General features: G+C 31.5%; 1 protein-coding gene and 1 long non-coding RNA gene across 2 annotated transcripts in view; one reads left to right on the top strand and one right to left on the bottom strand.

The window, feature by feature from the left end:
• CDH9 (cadherin 9) overlaps positions 1–14,350 on the bottom strand; it is a 236,508-nt gene extending 222,158 nt beyond the window's left edge. Inside the window, exon 1 of the mRNA XM_074279075.1 lies at positions 14,021–14,350. The gene's annotated coding sequence lies outside the window, so the exon portion shown is untranslated. The remainder of the gene's footprint in view (positions 1–14,020) is intronic.
• LOC141549489 (uncharacterized) overlaps positions 1–24,839 on the top strand; it is a 194,053-nt gene that overhangs the window by 123,531 nt on the left and 45,683 nt on the right. The gene's annotated exons all lie outside the window — the stretch shown is intronic.

Raw genomic sequence — 24,839 nt, 5'->3', positions numbered from 1 at the left:
TGATCATCTCAATAGATGTAGAAAAAGCATTTGACAAAATCTAACATCCATTCCTACTAAAAACGCTTGAGAGTATAGGAATAAATGGACTATTCCTTAGAATAATCAGGAGCATATATTTTAGACCGTCAGTAAGCATAATATGCAATAGAAATAAACTGCAACCTTTCCCAGTAAGATCAGGAGTGAAACAAGGTTGCCCACTATCACCATTACTATTCAATATAGTACTAGAAACGCTAGCCTTGGCAATAAGAGCCGAGAAAGAGATTCAAGGAATTAGAGTTGGAAATGAGGAAATCAAACTATCACTCTTTGCAGATGACATGATGGTATACTTAGAGAACCCCAAAGACTCTGCTAAAAAGCTACTAGAAATAATTCAGAATTTTAGCAAAGTGGCAGGATACAAAATAAATCCACATAAATCCTCAGCATTCTTATATATCACCAACAAAATGCAACAGCAAGAGATACAAAGAGAAATTCCATTCCAAACAAATGTTGAGAGTATAAAGTATTTGGGAATCCATCTACCAAAGAATAGTTAGGAATTATATGAGAAAAATTAACAAAACACTTGCCACAAAAATAAAGTCAGATTTAAATAATTGGAAAGACATTCAGTGCTCTTGGATAGGCCGAGCGAATATACTAAATATGACAATACTCCCCAAACTAATCTATTTATTTAGTGCTATACCAATCAGAGTCCCAAGAATCTATTTTAATGACTTAATAAAAATAACAACAAAATTCATATGGAAGAATAAAAGGTCGAGAATTGCAAGGGAACTAATGAAAAAAAAGTCAGAGGAAGGTGGTCTAAGTGTACCTGATCTAACGCTATATTATATAGCAGCAGTCACCAAAACTATTTGGTTCTTGCTAAGAAATAGACCGGTAGATCAGTAAAACAGATTAGATACAAAGGACAAAAAAGTGTACATCTATAGCAATCTAATCTTTGACAAACTCAAAGATACCAACATTAGGGACAAAAAATCATTATTTGGAAAAAAACTGTTGGGAAAACCTGAAATAAGTATGGCAGAAATTAGATATGGATCCACACTTAACACCATATACCAAGATAAGATCAAAATGGGTCCATGATTTAGGCATAAAGAGTGAGATAATAAATAGATTAGAGAAAAAGAAAATAGTCTACCTCTCAGACCTGTGGAGGAGGAAGTTATTTATGACCAGAGGAGAACTAGAGATCATTATTGATCACAAAATAGAAGATTTTGATTACATCAAACTAAAAAGTTTCTGTACAAACAATACTAATGCAAACAAGATTAGAAGGGAAGTAACAAATTGGGAAAATATTTTTAAAATAAAGGTTCTGACAAAGGTCCCATTTCCAAAATATATAGAGAACTGACCCTAATTTATAAGAAATCAAACCATTATCCAATTGATAAATGGTCAAAGGATATGTACAGACAATTCTCAGATGACGAAATTGAAACTATTCCCACTCATATGAAAGAGTGTTCCAAATCAGTACTGATCAGAGAGATGCAAATTAAGACAACTCTGAGATACCACTACACACCTGTCAGATTAGCTAAGATGACAGGAACAAATAATGATGAATGTTGGAGGGGATGTGGGAAAACTGGGACACTGATATATTGTTGGTGGAGTTGTGAAAGAATCCAGCCATTCTGGAGAGCAATTTGGAACTGTGCCCAAAAAGTTATCAAACAGTGCATACCCTTTGACCCAGCATTGCTGTTATTGGGATTATATCCCAAAGAAAAACTAAAGAGCAGAAAGGGACCTGTATGTGCCAAAATGTTTGTGGCAGCTCTTTTTGTTGTAGCTAGAAACTGGAAGTTGAATGGATGCCCATCAATTGGAGAATGGTTGGGTAAATTATGGTATATGAAGGTTATGGAATATTATTGCTCTGTAAGAAATGACCAACAGGAGGAATGCAGAGAGGCTTGGAGAGACTTACATCAACTGATGCTGAGTAAAATGAATAGAACCAGAAGATCGCTGTACACTTCAATGCTGTATGAAGAGGTATTCTGATGGAAGTGGATATCTTCAACATAAAGAAGATCCAACTCACTTCCAGTTGATTAATGATGGACAGAAATAACTACACCCAGAGAAGGAACACTGGGAAATGAATGTAAATTGTTAGCACTACTGTCTATCTACCCAGGTTACTTATACCTTCGGAATCTAATACTTAATGTGCAACAAGAAAATGATATTCACACACATGTACTGTACCTAGACTATATTGTAACACATGTAAAATGTATGGGATTACCTGCCATCGGGGGGAGGGAGTGGAGGGAGGGAGGGAGGGGATAATTTGGAAAAATGAATACAATGGATAATATTATAAAAAAATAAATATATATACATGTGTATATATATATATATATGTATATATATATATATATATATATATATATATATATATATATGTATATATATATATATAGAATGAAAACCATAAGTCTAATTTCATAAATTCCTATTCACAGAGATTTCAGGAAGACATTTTTACCTATTATTACAAATATTTGACAAAGAAATTGAATAGGATGACAGTGTAAAATAAATGTAAATTCTATCTGCAGTAATAGCTTTATATTGTACAGCTCTGGGTGGTAAAGCACAAATTAAAAGTCTTTAAAGTGGATCTAAACAAAAAATAAATAAATATTAAAGTAAAGTTGTTGAATTTTATATACTATATTTTAGATTATTTATAAACTGGATTCATCCACAAAAAAGTAAATTAGGGATAATGAAGGTTTTAGGAATGATGTTATATGATGACTATTTGAAGGTATTAAGGAATTTTTCTTCAGGGCAAACAAAAATTCTTATGAAGAGATAATAGTAACTTTTTTTTTTCTGATACCTATAGTATAAATGTGGTTAAGAAAGATAAGAGGGTCTGTGTTGATTTAAAGAGAATATGTGGTAGTGCAGTGGATAGAACACCAGAGAGGGGAAGGAAGAGAGGAAGGAAGAGAGGAAGGGACAGAGAACATGTTAAAGAGAATTGATGAAAATTATAGATAAGAATTTTCACTAAATATTAGAATACTTCTCATAATTAGAACTATTCCACAGAAGAACCACCTACCTCCTTAAGTAATGAGTATTCTATCATTCAAAAAGCTAAAACAGGAGCAGCTAAATGGCAACGTGGATAAAGAACCATTTCTGGAGTCAGGAGGACCTGAATTCAAGTCAGGTCTCAGACATTTAATATTTAATAGCTATGTGATACATGGTAAGTCACTTAATCACAAATTTTTTTTGCAAAAAAGAAAGAAAAAATCAAAACAAGGAGATAATCCATTAGCTATATAATTTTTAGAAAAGTTGTAGAGGAGATTTATGCACTGAGCTTGATTCAAAAACATGAAATCTTCCATACATTTAATATTTATAATACTTTAAATAAAACTAGGTCACTTCATTAAAGAATCAAAAAGACTTTATGTGAACTTCAAAGTGATTGATTTAGGTTCTAAGAATTATAGTAAAACTGCTAGAAAAGCAGAATTGACAGGCTTTCAAAAAATACTGTTTCAAATATCATTACTATGTGCCAACAATATATTAGATAATTAGAGTGATGTGATGTTTAACTAGCACTTGTTTCCTTCCCTCATAGAGTTTTAAGTTAAATAGGAAAATCAGACTTTAAGAAATATCATGGCAGTGGTTAGACAACTTAGACAACTAGATTTGAAATAAGGAAAAATGTTTTCAAATATCTTCTCAGATAAGAAATAACTCTATAGTCTTTAATAATTCTCTGAAACTTTCTGAGTCTCAAATATTTCTTAGGTAAAATAAAAGTAATAGATAGCATCTATCACATGGGGTTGTTCTGAGCATAAACTAAGGTAATATATGTAAAGTTTTGGGAAAACATGAAGATAATTTTTAAATATGAGTCATTATCATTAGTTACTCATATTTTAATAATAAGCATAAATTCAAGAAAGTGACAAAGTATGATGAAGAATGATCTGGTGAAATGAGAAAGACACACAGAGATAAACAAAGAAGAGAGGTACACAGAGTCAGAGAAACAGATAGAGATACAGTTACAGAGAGATAGTAAGTCTCTAGAAAGGTACTTTATCTACGAGAAACTAAACATTTCCATATACTTAAGGTAAGAAATAAAAACAATTAATACATTTTCTAAGGAAGTAGAATTATAATATAAAAAGGAAAAATACAGTGGGTTCAAAATCTGTAGGAAGAATACCATGAAAGAAGATGATTAGGAAAAAGGTCTGAGGAAGGGTTAAAGGAGCTTAAGCTGCTTCATAAGAGATAGTAATAGTTAATGCAATAAAAAAAAAATAATGGAAGATATAACCTGTTTAAAATGACTTGAAAGAAAAATTAATAAAACGTGGAAGTTGATGAAATGAAAATTATTTTTGCTCGAAACAAGATAAGACTCCTAGATGCAGTGAACAAAGTATAGGGATTGGAGTCAGAAATCTGACCTCAGATACCTCATAGTTATGTGATCATAGACAAATCACTTAATCATGCTTGCCTCAGTTTTCTCATATGTAAAATAAGCTGAAGAAGGAAATGGCAAACCATTCCAATATCTTTGACAAGAAAACTTCAAATTGAAGAGTCAGGGCTGAACAACAACCAAAACAGCACAAATGTGAACTACTATTAGGAAAAAATAGGTTCATAACTATTGAAAATATTACAGAATTTTAATGGAAGTTTTTCAAAATGAGGTGTGATTTATTATTTAGAAATGCAAATATGCTCTGGGAGACAAGATTTCCATAGAGTAGAGTAATAAAAATGTGAGGAGAATATGAAAACACCCAGTCTTAATAGCTTCATTAACATGGAACAATTTTCTGATCTTAATTGACATGGTATCATTTAATATGTAGTTCATGCACTACACAGAGAAATACAGTAAATGCAAGCTATCATTTTAAATGCTATCAATATGTAGAAGGTAAGTTTTAAAAATAGTTTGTTTTTTTAATTTTAGAGTCAAGCCACATTTTAGAGAAAAATAAGCATTATTGTAGTTAAATTTGGAAAAAAAACCTAGAAAACTTTGTAACTTTCTTTCGGTGGAGACATATTTAGTTTATGAAGAGTTTTAAATGTTTTAATTTTCATAAAATGTATTCTGTGAAAATATTTTAAATGCTATTTTTATAAAACATTTTCTTATATTGTAAAATTCAGATCTATTTTATAGCATTAATTATAATGATTTCTTCTAAAGAAGGGCTTCTTTACACTTTTCTTTGAATTTTTAACTTCACTGTCTAGTTTAAGTGTGATTTTGTAGTATGTGCATATTTTCTTTTATTGATTTAGAAAACTATGTGCTTATTGTCTATATTTTATGTAAATAAACATTTCATACAATTTCATTATTTTCCTTTTGAATTAATTTGATGATGAGCATAATTGCATCAAAATGCTTGAAAACATAATATTTGAAGCATGAATCATAAGGTATATTCTTCCCAAACTGATTTTGGTTCATCTACATAATGAAATACTATGGCAGCAAGATTTCTATCTGCTTTCAATGATAACCCCATGTTGTGATTATTCATAATCCAAACTTTCCCATCCTTATAATAGATAGGGGCTCATAATTATGATATTATTATTATTATTATTATTATTATTATTATTATTATTATTATTATTATTATTATTATTATACTTTGAGTATCAATTTCCTAAATGAATCAAATGAACTCATGGACTCCACTCATGAAAGCAGAGTGATTCAAGAGATTTTTGCCTTATTTTTTCTGTTGATACAATCTCAATTTGTAGATTCAATTGTTTACTAGTGAAAATTAAACATTTTTCCCTTGAATTACATAAATAGACAAATTTTATAGTTGTGTGAATATTCCCTAAAGTTTTTGATCATTTTGTTTTCCCCATTAATTCATCTTTTACTTTTATAAAATTGAATTAAAGGTTGTATGTCAATTAAGTATGTCCTTTAGAATGACAATAGCTACTTTATAGATAATCAGGAAGACAAAGAAAGAGGAGATGAATTTGTTCTTAGAACAGTTCTTATAAATTTTGAAAATACTGCTAATAATTTCTGACTGACAAAATATTCATCATGGATGTGGCTCTCTTCAACAATGAGATGATTCAAACCAGTTCCACTTGTTCAGTGATGAGAGAGCCATCTGCACCCAGAGAGAGGACAATGGGAACTGAGTGTGGACCACAACATAGCATTCTCACTCTCTCTGTTGTTGTTTGTTTGCATTTTGTTTTCTTTCCCAGTTTATTTTTCTTCCTTCTTGATCTGATTTTTCTTGTGCAGCAAAATAACTGTACAAATATGTATACATATATTGGATTTAATATATATTTTAACATATTTAATGTATTGGACTGCCTGCGATCTAGGGGAAGGGGTGGGGGAAGGAGGGGGAAATTTGGAACAGAAGGTCAGTGTTGAAAAATCATCCATGCATCTGTTTTGTAAATACAAAGATAAAATTAAATATATATGTATGTATATATATATATACATATCATCATATACCATCATGCATATATATATATATATATATGTACATCATAGAAGAAACTGATTTCACTGAGTTTATAACATATTTATGTTATACATAAATGAAATTTTCTATACAATTGTCCAGAAAAAATCCTGAATTTAAAGCCCAATCAGGATTTAATGAAAAGATATCTTGTTTTACTTTAGGGACTGTGAATCTTTTATATGTGCAAGTACGTGTGTATACATGTGTACATACACACATACACACATACACAAACATATTATTTTGTCCACTGACAAATATTATTCTGAGAAAGGTTTTTTTTTAAATAAATTTTAAAAAGTTTTTAATATGCATATGCATACCTATTACACATACATATGCATAGATAATTTCCAACATTCACCCTTGTAAAACCTTGTGTTCTAAAATGTTTTCCTCCCTTCGCTCCACCCCTCCTAGATGACAAGTCATCCAATATATGTCAAATATGTGTAGTTCTTCTATACATATTTCCACAATTACCATGTTACACAAGAAAAATCAACGCAAGAAAGAACAAAAAAATTGAGAAACAAAACAAAATGGAAGGAAAAAGCAAAAAAGTGAAAATACTATGTTGTGATCCACACTCAGTCCCCACAGTCTTCTCTAAATGCAGATGATGGCTCTCTTTATCATAAAATCATTGTAATAAACTTGAATGACCTTGCTTTTAAAAAGAGTTACTTCCAACAGAATTGATCATCATATAACTTTGCTTTTGGTGTTTAAATGTTCCACTGGTTCTGCTCAGGTACTTTACTACTGGTTCCCTTAACATCATTTCATGAAAATCTCTATAGGCCTCTCTGAAATCAGTCTGCTGATCATTTCTTATAGAATCATAATATTCCAGTATATTCATATACCATAACTCATTCTCCAACTGATGGGCATTCACTCATTTTCCAGTTCCTTGCAATTACAAAAAGGGCTGCCAAACATTTTTGCACATTGTGAGTCCTTTTCCATTTTTTATAATCTTTTTGGTATCCAAGACCAGTAGAAACACTTTTGCATTAAAGGATATGCACAATCTGATAATCCTTTAGGCATAATTCCAAAATGCTCTCCAGAATTGTTGGATTAATTCACAACTCCACCAAAAATGTATTAGAATTTCAGTTTTCACACATCCCCTACAACATTCATCATTATTTTTTCCTGTCATTTTAGTCAATTCGAGAGGTGTGTAGTAGTACATAATCTATATCCTTCACTAGACCACCAACATTGTTCATAACATAAAAATATTAAATCCTTTATCTCAGCAATTGACATTTATGCATCACATTTGTTCTTTTTTTAGCAAAACAATTGAAACTATCCTTTGTACCTAATGCTATGCATAATACTACTTTATATGCTCAGTACTAGGCAAAATAATCTGATAATGTCTAAATAAATTTTAGGATAATCTTAGACAATTTTATCTCAGGAAATTTACCTTTGAAATTACTGGATATGCATCATTATAAAATGAGAAAAATATGATTATATTGCAATTTAAATGACATGCAAACAAACAAACAAACAAAAACAATTTCACAAAGACTAAATGGCTATAATTAAGAAAAGAAAATTATTGCTAAAATTTCAGCTTAAAAGGTAATTTTCTTAAAGTTTAAAATCATGAAATATGATAACATATTTGAATTTTTCTTAAGAGTAACATTTAGATGTAATAAATATATGAATAAAGTTCAGGATATTTTTCCATGTTGCACAACATACTCAATCTTGACTTATTTATTGGATGTAATAATTTTTATACTTTTATGTTTTTTTTTTTATCTTTAGAGTAAACTTAAATGGATAAAGAGATTACACTTTTTTTTTTTTTTTTGTGAAGACATTCTTTCAAATTTGAAATGAATAATGGACCAAAGTTACTTCCAATTTAGCCTTATGTAGTATTTAAATCCATATCTCAATTCACATGGCTAGTTTAGCATTTCATGCATATAATACCTTTTAGTTCTCCTTTTAAATAAATAAAAATGACTGCTTCAAATTTTTAATTGTATGCTTCTGCATGATATTATATCTTTGGAAGGCTATAGATCCAAAATAATAGTCACCTTCCTAATGTTAGTTTATATTATGTATTGATAATTTTTTAAAAATCTTTAAAATGAGTATATTTCTTAATATGCTCCTACTAGTTATAATGTATACACACACACATACACATACACACAATATTAAAACTGACTAGCTATGAAAGATGAATATTAAAAATAAATAATAATGTTTATATTTTATATATTTATATATACACATATATTAAAATATATAAACATTTGTTTAATTATGCATTAATGTTTTAAAATATCATCAAATTTTAAAAATTCATTTTAATATTCATGTTGCATAGAAATGAACATTTATAAAAATATACCAAAATGATTTTTGGCAATTAAAATAAATTGCTATAGTAACCTCCTTTGGAATCAAAAATAGATTATAAAAGAGACTGTTTGGTAGTCGTAGAATTAACTTATATTCCCAGAAATTATTGAAAACAAAATAAAATATATTTTATATTAAAGTTTTTTAACTTTAAAATCTGAAAAAAATAGGTTTGACAAATTATCAGTTCTATGTGAATTACAGTGGCCTCTGATTATCTTTGGTATAATATTATTTCTTTTAGTGTGTTTTCTTTAATGTGTTATATAATCTAGTTAGAGCTGTTTTATAATATAATTAGAAGCATAAGAAGTTAACAAAATTACAATTCATATATGACATCATATTTAGTACATAGCAAATAAAGGAGGGCTAATTACTATGGCCAAACATAACTTTTATGACTTGAAACAAGTACATTTATGAATATACTACATTTAAGAATGTACAAATGCATGTTACTTAAGTTTCAGATATATGGTCTAGTATTTATAATAGAAATTGAATGGTAACTTAAAGCAAAGGAGCAGAATGAAGTCATGAGTGTTCTTCATTATTTGATTTTGTAGCTAAGAAATGACTTCAAGTTATATTCATTTTAAAACTATGCCTATGAAATAATCATATGCACTAATATTTTATTGATTTTTAAGTGACACCTAAATTTTTTTTACTCAACAGAAGAAATTGAGATTGCTAAACTACTCATTAAACATGGCATGGATTTTCAACTAATGAAACAAATAGAAAAAATATGTTCTCCATTGGCACAATATTGGCATTGCATGTGACTTTTTTTTCTCTTAAATGCTCATGATGCTTACAGTTTTCCCCCTTTCCACTAAAAAAGATACATTATTATCCTTTTTTAAGAGAGGATTTACAGTATTATAAACACTATGGTCACAGTACTGAAGCTTTGCTTTTCCTAATATGTTTTCCTAATGTATTTATGTGATCATTCTGGCATAATGTTAAACTTAGGTATAAGTATATTGAAATGTAAGGCTGCTATCAAAAAAGGATAAAACTCTAATGACTTAAATAATCCTCCTCACTATCCATTTAACGTTATTCTACTGTAGACCCATAAAGAAAAGGAAATGATTTGACTACAAAATTTATGTTTATACAGAAAACATGAAATAGCATAGTATTCATTTAAAAATGTAAATAATTTGCATCTCTTGATCTAAACCACATTTCTATGAATCATCATCATCATCTGTTTCATGATGCATAAACATCAACGAGACAATATCATGGTTTAGAAGGAGACTAATTTGGGAAAATCTTATCTAACACACAACAAAATATTTCAAAAGTTGACATGAAATGTTGAAGGAGAAAGTATTTTTAAATGCATATTGTATTATATCAGGGAGGTCACTATTCCATGGAACTTGGACTGTTCAGTATTAAATGAGATCATTGTTATTGTAACACCACATAGACTTTATTCTTATTTTTCACCATTATCACCCCCTGCCTTTTTCTTTTTTTTCAATTTCTGTCCTTTCCTCCTCTTTATCTTTTCCTCCTATTTTTTTTTTTATTCCCAAGCTAGTAGAATCTGAGGACCTTGCTCAAATATTTACTTCTCCATAACTGACAGTTTCAGACCTAGAGAGGTTTCTTATCTCTCTTTTAGAATAATGATATTAAATAAGTACTTAATATGACACCTTGAATGCTATGTAGCACCTAGCCTGATGTTGGTCATATACATAATAAGAAATGTACAAATTCTCACTGGATAAATTGATTTTAGGCTAATTATTTGATGTTGTTTTAAAATTCTTATTAAATAGCACTCCCTACAAAAAGAAATTCAGTACCCCACTACCCTTTATAGGGGTAAATATTGTAGAAGTTAAGTATTGATTGGAAGTGATTTTAAAAACCATTATTACCTGATATTAGTAATTAGAGGTGGCAATTCTTCTATTTACATCTCTCTAAAACTAATTACTACATGGCAAATATGAAAATCCTTATCACCACATAAGTCTTTTAGATTATTAAAAAATAACTTTACTTAAATTTTCTCTATGGTAAACTTTGCTACTTATTTTTCACTTAAAAATAATGAACTTTATTTTTCAAAATTATCAAAATAGTATTGATTTTTTAAAAATATTATATCAAGTAATATTTAGAGTTTATTTTTCATTTTTCATAAAATTAATATTGATCCTTTTAAAAATTACTGTTAAAACACACATGCAAATTCTGTTAAGGCTTCCTTCAAACATTTAAACTGGTCTTGCAATACTTATACCATAGTTTCTACTAGTGTGTTTGGTAGTGTGCATTCAGAAGTAAGCACAAAGGTATAAGACAGGTTTTTGTAGTTGGAAAATTTCAATGATCCCAATTTTTAAAAACATATATTCTTAGAAACAACACATGAAAACACTTGTGACATTGTACAAGAAATTCTATGGAGCTCAATGCTCAAGTCTTCCAACACTATAAAGCCACTCATTAACAAGAGGAATATGCCTCCTCCTCTCACACTTTCGTGAAGAAAAATATAGTAATAAAAAAAAAAAAAACAGTTTCACTGTTCACTGATAGACTTTTTTTAAACAAATGAAATGTCAAACTGAAAAATACATGCTAAATGAAATACAATATTGGTCCATTTAGAGTTTACTAGAAAATTCTCCTGCATTTGCCATCCTCTCCCCCAAAAAACAAACAAACAAACAAACAAACAAAAGAAAAAAAAAAAACCTTCAGAGGTTGAGATTTTAAGGAGAGCCTAAGCCACTCAACTCATTATCAAGAAGAGCAACATGTGATTGAGAAGAGGGGAAAATACAAATGGTTTGGAAATAGAGTGAAATTGATACTTTTGTATTTTTAGGAAATAGTATAATTTTCTTTTTGAAAATACAAATAAAGTTTGTTATCAGTATCAAGAATATTCAATGATTATTTTTGGTCGATTTCAAAAGAAAATATCACATTACTTATGATTTTATTGCAGTCCAATTCCTATTTCAAAATTTTACTTGGAAGGAAGTGTAAAACATCATTCTTTATTTTAGTCAATATGCATTTTTGTTTTAATACTATTTCCTTTAAGAACATAGATTCTATTTAGAGGAATGTTCTAACAAACAATAAGATGCAAAAAAATCTTGGTGAAGTTCTTCCAAAAAAGAAATACTTTTTTAGTTTGTATTCAAATTTTGGTCTTATCATTTCTAGTTTCCAGTCATGTACTTTTTTTTGAGATTAATCATTCTATAGATCTGTTGATGCCATTCTCTGTCAAATCAACACATATGTATAAGGTTTTAAAATTAATTATGTAATTTATGCTTTTGACCTTTCAGAATATCTTCAGTTCATATATCTATCTCAGAGTTTGACAGTGCCATGCCTGAACAAGTAACAGAAGTAGTACATGAACATTCATTGAAATCTTTAAGTCTTTCTGCTCAGAACCAAATAGAATATAATTAACATTGTCAACCTGCAACTTAAAAATTTTAATAACACTTTTTACACCTATGAACCTTGAATTATTACAAGTATTCTTAGTTGCTACTGCTAAAATACATTATTAATTTCATAGATGTAGCAAATGTTACTAACTGAAATTTGATTCCTGTCAGGTAAAAGTTATCACTTCTAAATCTACCCAAGAAAGCGCTACATATTTTCCAGGTTTACTAGTTTACCCAAGGTCTTTCTATAAAGGAATGGTAATGGGAAGCATTATCTTATTTTAAATCTCTTAAACATTTTATGCTAGACATAAAGTCCATGAAAACTATTATCATATCTTTGAAAAAATATCATCATTTTCTCTTGCATTAAATTACACTCTCATAAGAAAGTTGATCTAAGTAGATAATCTGAACTTTTCTACTGTAGTCCATAAGTGCTTTAACTGTCTCCTCATATTTTCCTAACTTCTTTTTTAACAGATAAGGAGAAAATAAATTGCTACAGGATGCCCATGACTATGCCATTTCAGAGAATATTGATTCTCTGAGACTTGGCATTCATCATTCTTTGTTCAGTCTGTTATTCTCTCTACAATTGAATTAATGTGATTGCATACATATTGCATGTCAGAAATGCTTTATTAAGTAATTGCATCTGCCAAACCTTTTTAATTCAAGGTGCCAATTTAAAAGCCTTTGATTCTTTCTTCCTGTTCTCTTTTTCACCCCCTCCAGCTGTTGTTACATAAAGATCAGGTTTCCTAGGATATTAGTTAGCACTTCTGGCAAATTGTCTTGTACTTTAAGGCTTCTGACTTTGACAACTGCTTTGCATGTGTGAAGATGTATCTCTTTCAATAAAGGAAACAGTTATATAATCTAAAGAACATTTAACATTATTTTCTTATGACTTTACAGATTTTCATATAGAACTATTTACTTCAGAAAGGGAGGGAGGATTTTGATGATCACAATTCAATCTCTAAATGAGAAAAGATATATAACACAACTAAAGTGATGGCTAATGATGCCTTTAGCTACAAACATTTTAAACTTATAACAATTTAACAAAATATCGGTTAATGAGAAAAGCAGAGTTGTATAGAATGAGAAAATACACTTTACATGAAACATGATGATACATGTTTAACTTAATAGCACTGAAAATAGTAAAAACCAATCAATGTATAATTGTATTTCATCTTCCAGCATCCATGGCTCACAAGACACATGAAAAAAGGACATATGCTTTTATTACTTTCCAAAGAAAACAAAATATGCATAACAAGTTTTGTCATTCAGAAATCTTGCAATTTTATTGAAACACCTTGAGTTTATTCTTTTCTGCTTCCAAATATACAGAAAAGTACTTAGAGGAGATATTTAAAGGTTTACACAACTTCATAGCAAAAAGCTTTCTCTCTCTCTCTCTCTCTCTCTCTCTCTCTCTCTCTCTCTCTCTCTCTCTCTCTTTCTTTCTCTCTGTTTGTCTCTCTGTCTCTCCTCTTTCTTTCTCTCTCTCAAAATAAACATAACACTTACCTTATTAAGGGATGTAAGAGATGCCAAGGTTTCTTAAGGATACACAGACAACACAGCGTTGCTTCACTCTGATTCCTTCATTTTGCTTCTAATATAAAATATCTCCACTGCTGAATCTTCTTGCCTCTAACTGTGCTTCCCTCCCTCTCTCAGCATCACTTTTAACTCAGGCAGGCAGGAAACTGAAGCCAAAGGGACTCTCAATCTGATTGGTTTCCATTCAGTGTCCCTGATTAATAAGGAACTTCCCTCATACAGACAGACATTGCTGTTGATGGAGCTGCAGTGCTCAACATGGTAAGGTCTTGGTCCGGAGTGGGGGAGAACAGACCTTGCTAGGCACACAGTGATTTGCAAGTGAATACGATGGGAGGGTTCAGAGAGAAGTGCTTTGTTAAAGACCTCCCTCATGACAGAATAACTGTGTCTGTAGACTCAGTTAATCAGCTCTACTTAATCTGTTTTTCAGTTTTAGAGAGAAAGGTTATAGCACGGCTGTAACCTGTAAATCATCTTTAGAAAAAAAAAATTAGCACAGTTGCATGAGTTAGAGATCAACAGTGTATCCTTACCGTAGAATTCAGTAGTGCCTAATTTTAGTTCAGATATAAGATTTGAGATTAAAGGCAAGAAAATGGAAAATAGATTGTTTTCCCCATTGATAGTGACGAATTTACTATTGTGTCTTTGAAGGTATATGATCTATGATTATCATTATTATGTTTATTTTGAAAAACTCTATGGAGTCATGTATAATAATTTGTAGATCCACCCCTAAAGTAAAAATAATAAAAGCTCTTTTCTGATTTGTGATTCCTCTCCCCTTTCTTCTATGTCCTATTCTAGAGAAATTTTCCTTCTTGATCTAATGTATCAGATAATAATATAACATGTTGTTACAAGAATAGGCCACCTGTTAGAGTCCCAATTATAAATGTATTGACTATTAGAGGGAATAGTTACAGGACAATTTACCTGTTTTAGTAGAGAGGGCAATTCATATTCTGTTAGTCAAATGACAGAAGAAGGCTGTTGATTTAAAATACATTTCTAAGAGCTATAAAGAAATGTACTATGATGATATAGTTAGGAAAATGGTTCAGATTATAACATCAAATGAATTGTCAAATCAGGTTAAAATGTCAATCACTTATTTGATTTCTCAAGTACATTTTACCAATAAAGAAAAAAATTACTAAAATGTTATCTTCTATTAATTATTTCAATGGCTAAAGCTTTAATTCTGATTATATACTTATAGCATATAAGGCATATTAAATTATTCATATACCTAACCACATACCTCACATCCCTTCCCACACTATGGTTAGTAGGCATTATAGGAAGGCACATTGAAGTTGGGAACAGGCTTTCTTTTGGATAGGAGTGATGGTGCATTCTTTTTTTCCATTTGAATAATCTTGCATGCCTGGTTTCAAAAGCTAGAAGTTTAATAAGCCTTCTTTTAATGATGAGTGTCCAATAAGCAGATATCATGAAATGATGAATAATTTGTTGTCTAACCTAAGAAATGTAAAGACTGATGACACAAGAGATAGAACTGAGAGTACATATAAAATGTTTATGCAATCTCTCAAATTGTTGCCTGTCAAATTTCCAATGAGAAGGGACTTTTGTGAATCAAAAGGAAAAGCAAGTGTGCTTGCATTCTCTCTCTGTTTCTGTCTCTGTCTCTGTCTCTTTCTCTCTCTGTATCTCTGTCTCTCTCTCTATATCACTGTCTCTCTCTCTCTCTCTCTCTCTCTCTCTCTCTCTCTCACTGTCTCCCTTTCTCTCTCTCACTGTCTCTCTTTCTCTCTCCATTTAGGATATAATTAGTTTTGTATGCACACATGTGAATATATATACATATATGTATAGAAGCACACATTTATATATATATACATATATATATATATATATATATATATATATATATATATATATATATATATATATATATATATATATACACAATGGATGTGTGTATGTCTGTGGGTCTATGTGTCCTTTAGATTCTAAGCTCTTTCACGGCCAAAGACTGTCGTTTATCACTTTTTATATCCCCTTGTTCTGTTTGTCCTTCTTTCACAAAGAGGACCATGACATCAGAGAAGTCATGTGAATGAATGCAAGTGAATAGAATTTAACGAAGTGAGGGCTGTGCAAGGTCACTTGCCTCACTTTTCCCTCAGAGCCATCTGGGTCTAGGGACAAGATATAAATGAACATGACCGAGAAATAAAAGACCTTGGCCTTTTCAAAGTAAGGTTATTAAGCTACAGAGTCAAGAGATTGTGTCCAGAGACCTTTGAAGGCCTCAGAGGAGGCGAGCCGGGTAGAGTTGACACTGCAAAGGTCAGTGGTCAAAGGTACTCTGTTGGGCCTAGGACAGACTAGTAATTGTAACTGACAGGAGGCATGCTACAAATGTCTCAGTTTCATATCCATTAAGTAATTACGTCTAGGTAGTAATTGGGGCAAAGAATTCCTTTATATGACTCTCCTTTGGACTAGAACTTGTTTAGTGATTGAAATTCAGGAGAGTTTTAAACCAGTGATTAGTAGAGTGAATGGACTGATTGGCTTCCAGATTAAGAGCTCTTAAAATCAAAGAGAGAATTTTTTGTTTTATTTTCAAATCAAAGAAGGAAATACCTCAAGGTAAAGTCACAAAGGAGACTAAGGGTAAGCATATGGAATATCTATGCTCAAAGAATGTATACAAAGAATCTCCAAAAAATGTAAATAAATGAATGAAAGAATGAATTCCTGAGGGGAAGACCCTCAGGGTACTGGCCAAAAGAGAAATGACTGCCATTTACATTCAATCTGAGTCAATCAGACCTCAAACAATGACCAAATGGGGCTTGGCATAGAACCTATTCTTGGCCAATTAGAATCATATTGGTTTTGGTTAACACAGTGCATGACACATAGTAGGTACTTAATACATATTTATTGGTTGATTTATTAATATATATAATAAGACAGAATGTCCATAATTAAAAATTGATGTATTCTAAACTGGTACACAACAAAACATGATAAGTAGAGATTTGGAACTGGACATAAAAGGACATGGATTCAAATTTTAGCTAGACAGTCCTTAGCTCTTTGATTTTGGATAAGATATTGAAATTATCTGACCCTCAGATGCCTCATCTTTTAAACGGAAGGAACATTATCTGTTCCAGCTTCCTCAGAGAGGGTTTTTTTTTTTTTTGTGTGTGTGTGTGTGAATAGTATAAAGGAAATACAATTGTGAACTAAAAAGTACTATTGTTATTATTGTTTTCACCATTGTTATCATCCTCCCCCTTTCCTCCTCCTTTTCCTCCTCCTCCTCTTCTTCTTCCTCCTCTTCCTCCTTCATTTTCTGGGAAAATATTTTCATAACTAATATATATTTTGGTAAAATGCAGTGTTTAGTGAAATATTCATCAATATAATACAAAACTATATTATCCAGAACATAGTGAATTATAAAGTTTATATCATGTTAATGATTATAAGTATTATTTGTGTGATATATTTTTAACTTTACAAATCATTTTATAAATATTATCTTGATTGTTCCCCACAACAATGTTATCATAATAAGTGCCACAATAATCCTGATTTTAAATTTGGGAAAATAAGACAATAGCAGTTAAGCAATTTAACCAGTGGCACTCTGACACTAAAAGACATGATCTCCTGTGCTCTTTACTATAAATCCATCAATACAAAATATGTATTTTCTCTAACTATATATTTCAATAATGATGATTTTATTGTATCACATGATTTAATTTTACTCTTATAAATTACTACTCTAAGTCATATCATTATTGTCAGTTACCCAAACTATTAGATAAATCTCCAAAATTGTTTTCATTTCTAGAAATTGCATTCTCTACATAGCTACTGAATTGACACACTTTGAGTATAGGTACTCCACATGCCTATCCTGAGTTACCTTAGTGATCCCTCTTTCATTGCCTTGAGAATAAAATAAATTTCCCTCTTTGATTTTAAGAGCTTAATCTGGGATCCAGTTCATCCTTCCATCCAATTTATTAATTTAATTAATTTAAAACTATCCTGAGTTTCAATCACTAAACAAAATTCTAGTCATAAAAAGATAAAGTAAAAAGAGTCTAAGATTCTGAGGAATTTGCATTTTTTTCTTTTCTTTTCTTTTTTTTTTTATTATAGGTTTTTATTTACAAGATATACGCATAGGTAAGTTTACAGTACTGACAAAGCCTTTTGTTCCAATTTTTCCCCTCCTTCCCCCCACTCCCCTCCCCAGATGGCAGGTTGACCAATACATGTTACATATGTTAAATTAAGTATATATATATATATATATATATATATATATATATATATATATAGAGAGAGAGAGAGAGAGAGAGAGAGAGAGAGAGAGAGAGAGAGAGAGAGAGAGAGAGAGAGAGATTAAATACAATATATGTATACATGTCCAAATAGTTATTTTGCTGTGCAAAAAGAATCGGACTTTGAAATAGTGTACAATTATCCTGTGAAGGAAATAAAAAATACAGGTGGACAAAAATAGGGATATTGGGAATTATATGTAGTGGTTCATAGTCATCTCTCACAGTTCTTTCTCTGGGCATAACTGATTCAGTTCATTACTGCTCTATTGGAACAGATTTGGTTCATCTCATTGTTGAATATGGCCATGTCCATCAGAATAGATCATCATATAGTATTGTTGTTGAAGTATATAATGATTTCCTAGTCCTGCTCATTTCACTCAGCATCAGTTCATATAAGTCTCTCCAGGCCTTTCTGAAATCATCCTTTTGATCTTTTCTTACAGAACAATAATATTCCATAATATTCATATACCATAATTTATTCAGCCATTCTCCAATTGATGGGCATCCACCCAGTTTCCAGTTTCTGGCCACTACAAAGTGACCACCACAAACATTCTTGCACATACAGGTCCCTTTCCCTTCTTTAAGATCTCTTTGGGATAGAAGCCCTGTAGTAACACTGCTGGGTCAAAAGGTATGCAGTTTGATAACTTTTTGAGTTTGTTAAACAGAGAGAGAAGACTATCCATTAAGGCTGGAAAGAAAGGTTGGGTCTGCTTTGCAGAGTTTTAAATACTGAAGAGTTAATATTTTACAATTGTGTCAATCACTAAAATTGGTTGCGTAGAATGTCTCATGCCAAGATTTGTGCTTAAGAAAAAGTACTTTATCAGAAGCACATAGGACATATTTGAGAAGTGACAGAGTTAAAGCAGGAAAATCAGTTGGAAATCTAAATTATAAAGTCAAGGGGTAATTAGGAACTGAGCTAAAATGGTAGTTGTGTAGATTAAATGGGTAGGCTATGAAAGATGAGGTGAAAATAAGTACAATAAATTTGGCAACTGCAGGTATGTCAAAAGTTCATTTAATTAGATATTAAGGGTAGGGAGGAGAGGGCATGACATATATTATTAGTGATGAGGTATTTTCCAACTTTTTGAAAATATTATTTATATTTATTTAATGTTTTTTCCCAGTTACATTCAAATTAATTGTTTAGATATTGATTTTTAAGATTTTTGAGTTCTAGGTTCTCTCCTTTATTCTCACTCACAAATCAGAAACTACATGTGAAGTTGAAGGGGGAGGGAAACTGTTCCCTTTACTGAACCTGTGTTCCCTTTAAGATTATCACTAAACTGTATTTTCCTTTAAAATTAAGTCATATCCCCCTTTTTATCTGAGAGATGAGGATTTCCTAGGCTCCAAAGAGGCTAGAGAGAGGACCCATCTTCCCAGGATGAGAGAAGCAAATTCAAGGGCAAATCTACACTTATTGGTCTTTTTGAAATTCTAAATTCTCATTCAATTGAGAAATACTGCTCTGATCAACTCAGGCTGTCCCAGTTCTTCACCAAGACACCCATATAACAGGTTCTCTTAAACTCACTCCCTGCAGAGCACCAAGAAATTTGCTAGGACCCTACCCACTGAGAAGGCATTCTCGGCATAAGATTCTGTTTCCCTTATAGGGCTCTTCCACTATAGAAGTAAGTCTCTTAGCAAACTGGTTTATATCCAAGAATAAACTTTCATCTCTGCCATTAATAATAATAAGTGAATTCCTTCACTTTAAATCAATGGTGGACAAAAGAGGGGATTTTAACAACTCTCTTATTGCCACTAACCTCACCACCCCTGGGAACTGAGAAGATACAAGCCTCATCAAAGTGATGCAAAACATTTCAATAAAAGCCAAGTAGTAAAAGAAAACATGTATCTCCCAGCAAAAAAGAAAATTAAAACCCATCAAGAAAAATTAAGTTAAAAATAAAAAAGAGATAAAGAGAAAAATAGAGAATGCTTTGATCAATATTCAAAACAAAATCAGTTCCTTCTCTGGGTATGTATAGGATTTTTCATCACAAATCCTTCAGATTAGTTGTAGATGATTGTACTGAATTTACAGCTGCTCATCCCAGAACACTGATATTACTATGTGTACAACATATTTCATTTTATTCAAGGAGGATTTTCCAGGTTTTTTTTTTTTTTCCTGAAAACATCCTACTCATCATTTCCCCGAGAACAATAATATTCCATCAGAGACACTTCCTCCATTTTTTTTTTTACAATTCCTATTGCTAATTGTATTTTTCCCCATTTATTTTTTTCTCATTTCACCCTGAGCATTCCCTCCCCCAATATATCCTCTCTTTTGTTATCCTGATCCCCTTCCCATATCCCATGTCTTATTTTCCTGCAGAGTAAGATAGATTTATATAAAACTATGCATGTTATTTTCTATTTGGGCCAATGCTATTGACAGAAAGGTTCACTCACTCAACCTCTACTTCCCTTCCCCTCCACTATAAAAGCTTTTTCTTGCCTCTTATTTTATAGCAGATAATTTGCACCATTCCAATTTTGTCTTTGTCTTTCTCCCATTAAATCCTTTCTCCCCCCTTAATTTCATCATTTTTAAAAAATATTTATTCAACTCACACCTGTACCTTCTATCTATATATACTCCTTCTAACTGTATAATAATGAGAATTTTCTAATGAGTTACAATTATCATCCTCCCAAATAGGAATATAAACACATAAACTTTATTAAGTCCCTTATGATATCACTTTCCTGATTACCTCCTTATGCTTTAAAGTCTTGTATTTGAAAATCAGATTTTACATTCACCTTTGATGTTTTCATCACACATTCTTGAAAATTGTCTGTTTAATTTAATGACCATGTTATTCTCTAAAGGATTATACAACGTTTTTCTAAGAAGATAATTCTTGGTTGCAGTCCTAGCTCTGTGCTCTTTAGAATATCATACTCCAAGCCCACTGGTCCCTTAATGTAGAAGATGGTAAATCTTGTGTTATCCTGAAAGTGTCCGCACAATATTTGAATTGTTTCTTTCTAAATGCTTGAAATATTTTCTTCTTGACATGGGAGTTGTAGAATTTTACTATAATATTCCTAGGTAGTTTCATTTTGGAATCTCTTTCAGGAGAAGATTGGTGGATTCTTTCAATTTCTATTTTACTTTCTGGTTCTAGAATATCAGGACAGATTATTTTCCTTAACAATTTCTTGAAAGATGATGTATCCAGCCTCATTGTTTGATCATGAAATATTTTTTTTAAAGTTATCTCTCCTGGGTCTGTTTTTCAATTTGCCTGTTTTGCCTGTAATGTTCTGTTGTCTCCAGAAACTGCCGATCGCTCTCTGGGAAAAGATCTGCTGTCTCAACTCAATCTCTCGGCCATATTCTTCTTCCTGTATAGAGCTGCCAACTCTGACCTCAAGTAGAGACTCCTCTGCCTCCCAGCCCTCACTCAATGTTGCTTCTTTTATCCTCCCAGAGAATGGGCATGGAATAACTCAGGGGCTTCTGGGAAAAAATACTTCAACCAATGAACTTGCTCCTCCTAAGCATGGAAGCTCCTCCCCAGAAGTTCAAAGGGGTAAACTACCCCCAAAGGCTGGAACTAGAGAATTGTTAAGTACCAACTGAGCACCTAGTAAGAACCTAATATCTCATTATCTTATTAGCACTTAGCACTGCCAATGAGATATTTCACTTTTTTTTTTTTTGGTTTTGCTTTATTTTTCTTAATTTCTCATAAAATCATTAGCTTCCATTTGCTCAATTCTATTTTTTGAGGAATTATTTTCCTATGTGAGTTTTTGTAGCTCTTTCCCAAAGGGCCACTTTTGCTTCTTTTTTTATTTTTATTTTTATTAAAGGATTTTTATTTTTCAAATTATATGCATAAATAATTTTGCAACAATAACCCTTGGAAAACCTTGTGTTCCAGTTTCCCCCTTCCCTCTTCTCCCCTCTCGTTCCCTAGATGGCAAGTAATCCAATATATTTTAAACAGTAGAAAAATATGTTAAATCCAATATAATGGATACATATTTATATAATTATCATGCTGTACAAGAAAAATCAACTCAAACCAGAAAATAAAATGATGTAGAAAATAAAATGCAAGAAAACAACAACAAAGTGCTAGGTTGTGAACACACTCAATTCCAACAGTCCTCTCATTGGGTTAGATGGCTCTTTTGATCACAAGACCATTAGAACTGGTCTGAATAATCTCATTTTTGAAGAGAGCCGTATACATCAGAATTGATCATCATATATATATAATATTGTTGTTTTAGTGTATAATGATCTCTTGCATCTCTTTATTTCACATAGCATCACTTTATGCAAGTCTCTCCAGGGCTCTTTAAAATCATACTGCTTTATCATATCTTATAGAAAATTAATATTCCATAGCATTTATATACTATAACTTATTCAAGCACACTCCAATTTATGGCCATCCAGTCAGTTTCCAGTTTCTTGAAACTACAAAAAGGACTTTTACAAATGTCTTTTGCATTTGTGGATCCCTTTCCCTCCTTTAAGATCTGTTTGGGATAGAAGCTCAGTAGAAACACTGCTTGGTCAAAACATATGCATAGTTTGATAACTCTCTGGGCATAGTTCCAAATTGCTCTCCAGAATGGTTGAATCTGTTCACAATTTCACCACAATGTATTAGTGTACCAGTTTTCACACATGCCCTCCAAAATTTGTCATTATCTTTTCCTGTCATTTTAGCCAATCTGATAGGTGTGTAGTGGCATCTCAGAGTTGTCCTAATTTGCATTTTTCTTATCAATAATAAAACAGCACCAAAAGATGGTTTCAATTTCTTCATGTGAAAATTGTCTGTTGATATTCTTTGACCATTTATAAATTGGAGAATGGCTTGAACTCTTATGAGTTTGGGTCATTTCTTTATATATTTTAGAAATTAGGTCTTTATCAGAACACTTGAATGTAAAAATGTTTTAGTATATTGCTTCCCTTCTAATCTTGTCTGCATTAGTTTTGTTTGTACAAAAGCTTTTTAACTCAATATATTCAAAAGTATTTTGTGATCAATAATTATCTCCAATGCTTCTTTGGCCACAAATTCCTTCTCCTCTACAGAATTGAGAAGTAAACTATTCTATGTTCTTCTAATTTGTATATGGCATCTTTCTTTGTTTAGATCATACACCCATTTCTACCTTATCTTATTATACAGTGTTAGGTGTGGATCAGTGCCTAGTTTCTGCCGTACTACTTTTCAATTTTCCCAGAAGTTTTTCTCAAATTGTGAGTTCTTATCCAAAAAGCTTGGGTCATTGGGTTTGTCAAATTAGACTGCTATAGTCATAAACTATTTTGTTCTGTGAACATAAATTATTCCACTGATCAACTACTCTCATATGAAAAGTTTTTTGTGACCACTGCTTCATAATATAGTTTTTTTTTTTTAATTCATTTTTCCAAATTATCCCCTCCCTCCCTCCACTCCCTCCCCCCGATGGCAGGTAATCCCATACATTTTACATGTTTTACAATATAACCTAGATACAATATATGTGTATAAATACCATTTTCTTGTTGCACATTAATTATTAGCTTCCCAAGGTATAAGTAACCTGGGTAGATAGACAGTAGTGCTAACAATTTACATTCGCTTCCCAGTGTTTCTAGTTTCTGCCGTACTACTTTTCATTTTTCCCAGAAGTTTTTCTCAAATTGTGAGTTCTTATCCAAGTTATTTCTGTCCATCATTGATCAACTGGAAGTGAGTTGGATCTTCTTTATGTTGAAGATTTCCACTTCCATCAGAATACATCCTCATACAGTATTGTTGTTGAAGTGTATAGTGATCTTCTGGTTCTGCTCATTTCACTCAGCAACAGTTGATTTAAGTCTCTCCAAGCCTCTCTGTATTCCTCCTGCTGGTCATTTCTTACAGAGCAATAATATTCCAGAACCTTCTTATACCACAATTTACCCAACCATTCTCCAATTGATGGACATCCATTCAACTTCCAGTTTCTAGCTACAACAAAAAGAGCTGCCACCAACATTTTGGCACATACAGTTCCTTTCTGCTCTTTAGTATTTCTTTGGGATATAATCCCAATAACAGCAATGCTGGGTCAAAGGGTATGCACAGTTTGACAACTTTTTGGGCATAGTTCCAAATTGCTCTCCAGAATGGCTGGATTCTTTCACAACTCCACCAACAATGTATCAGTGTCCGAGTTTTCCCACATCCCCTCCAACATTCATCATTATTTGTTCCTGTCATCTTAGCCAATCTGACACGTGTGTAGTGGTATCTCAGAGTTGTCTTAATTTGCATTTCTCTGATCAGTAGTGCTTTGGAACACTTTCATATGAGTGGAAATAGTTTCAATTTCATCATCTGAGAACTGTCTGTTCATATCCCTTGACCATTTATCAATTGTAG

This window comes from Sminthopsis crassicaudata, chromosome 1 (assembly GCF_048593235.1).
Source record: "Sminthopsis crassicaudata isolate SCR6 chromosome 1, ASM4859323v1, whole genome shotgun sequence".
In the NCBI taxonomy this organism is placed as follows: Eukaryota; Metazoa; Chordata; class Mammalia; order Dasyuromorphia; family Dasyuridae; genus Sminthopsis; species Sminthopsis crassicaudata.
Note: the sequence above shows the minus strand (reverse complement) of the source record. Positions and strands in the feature narration are given on the sequence as shown.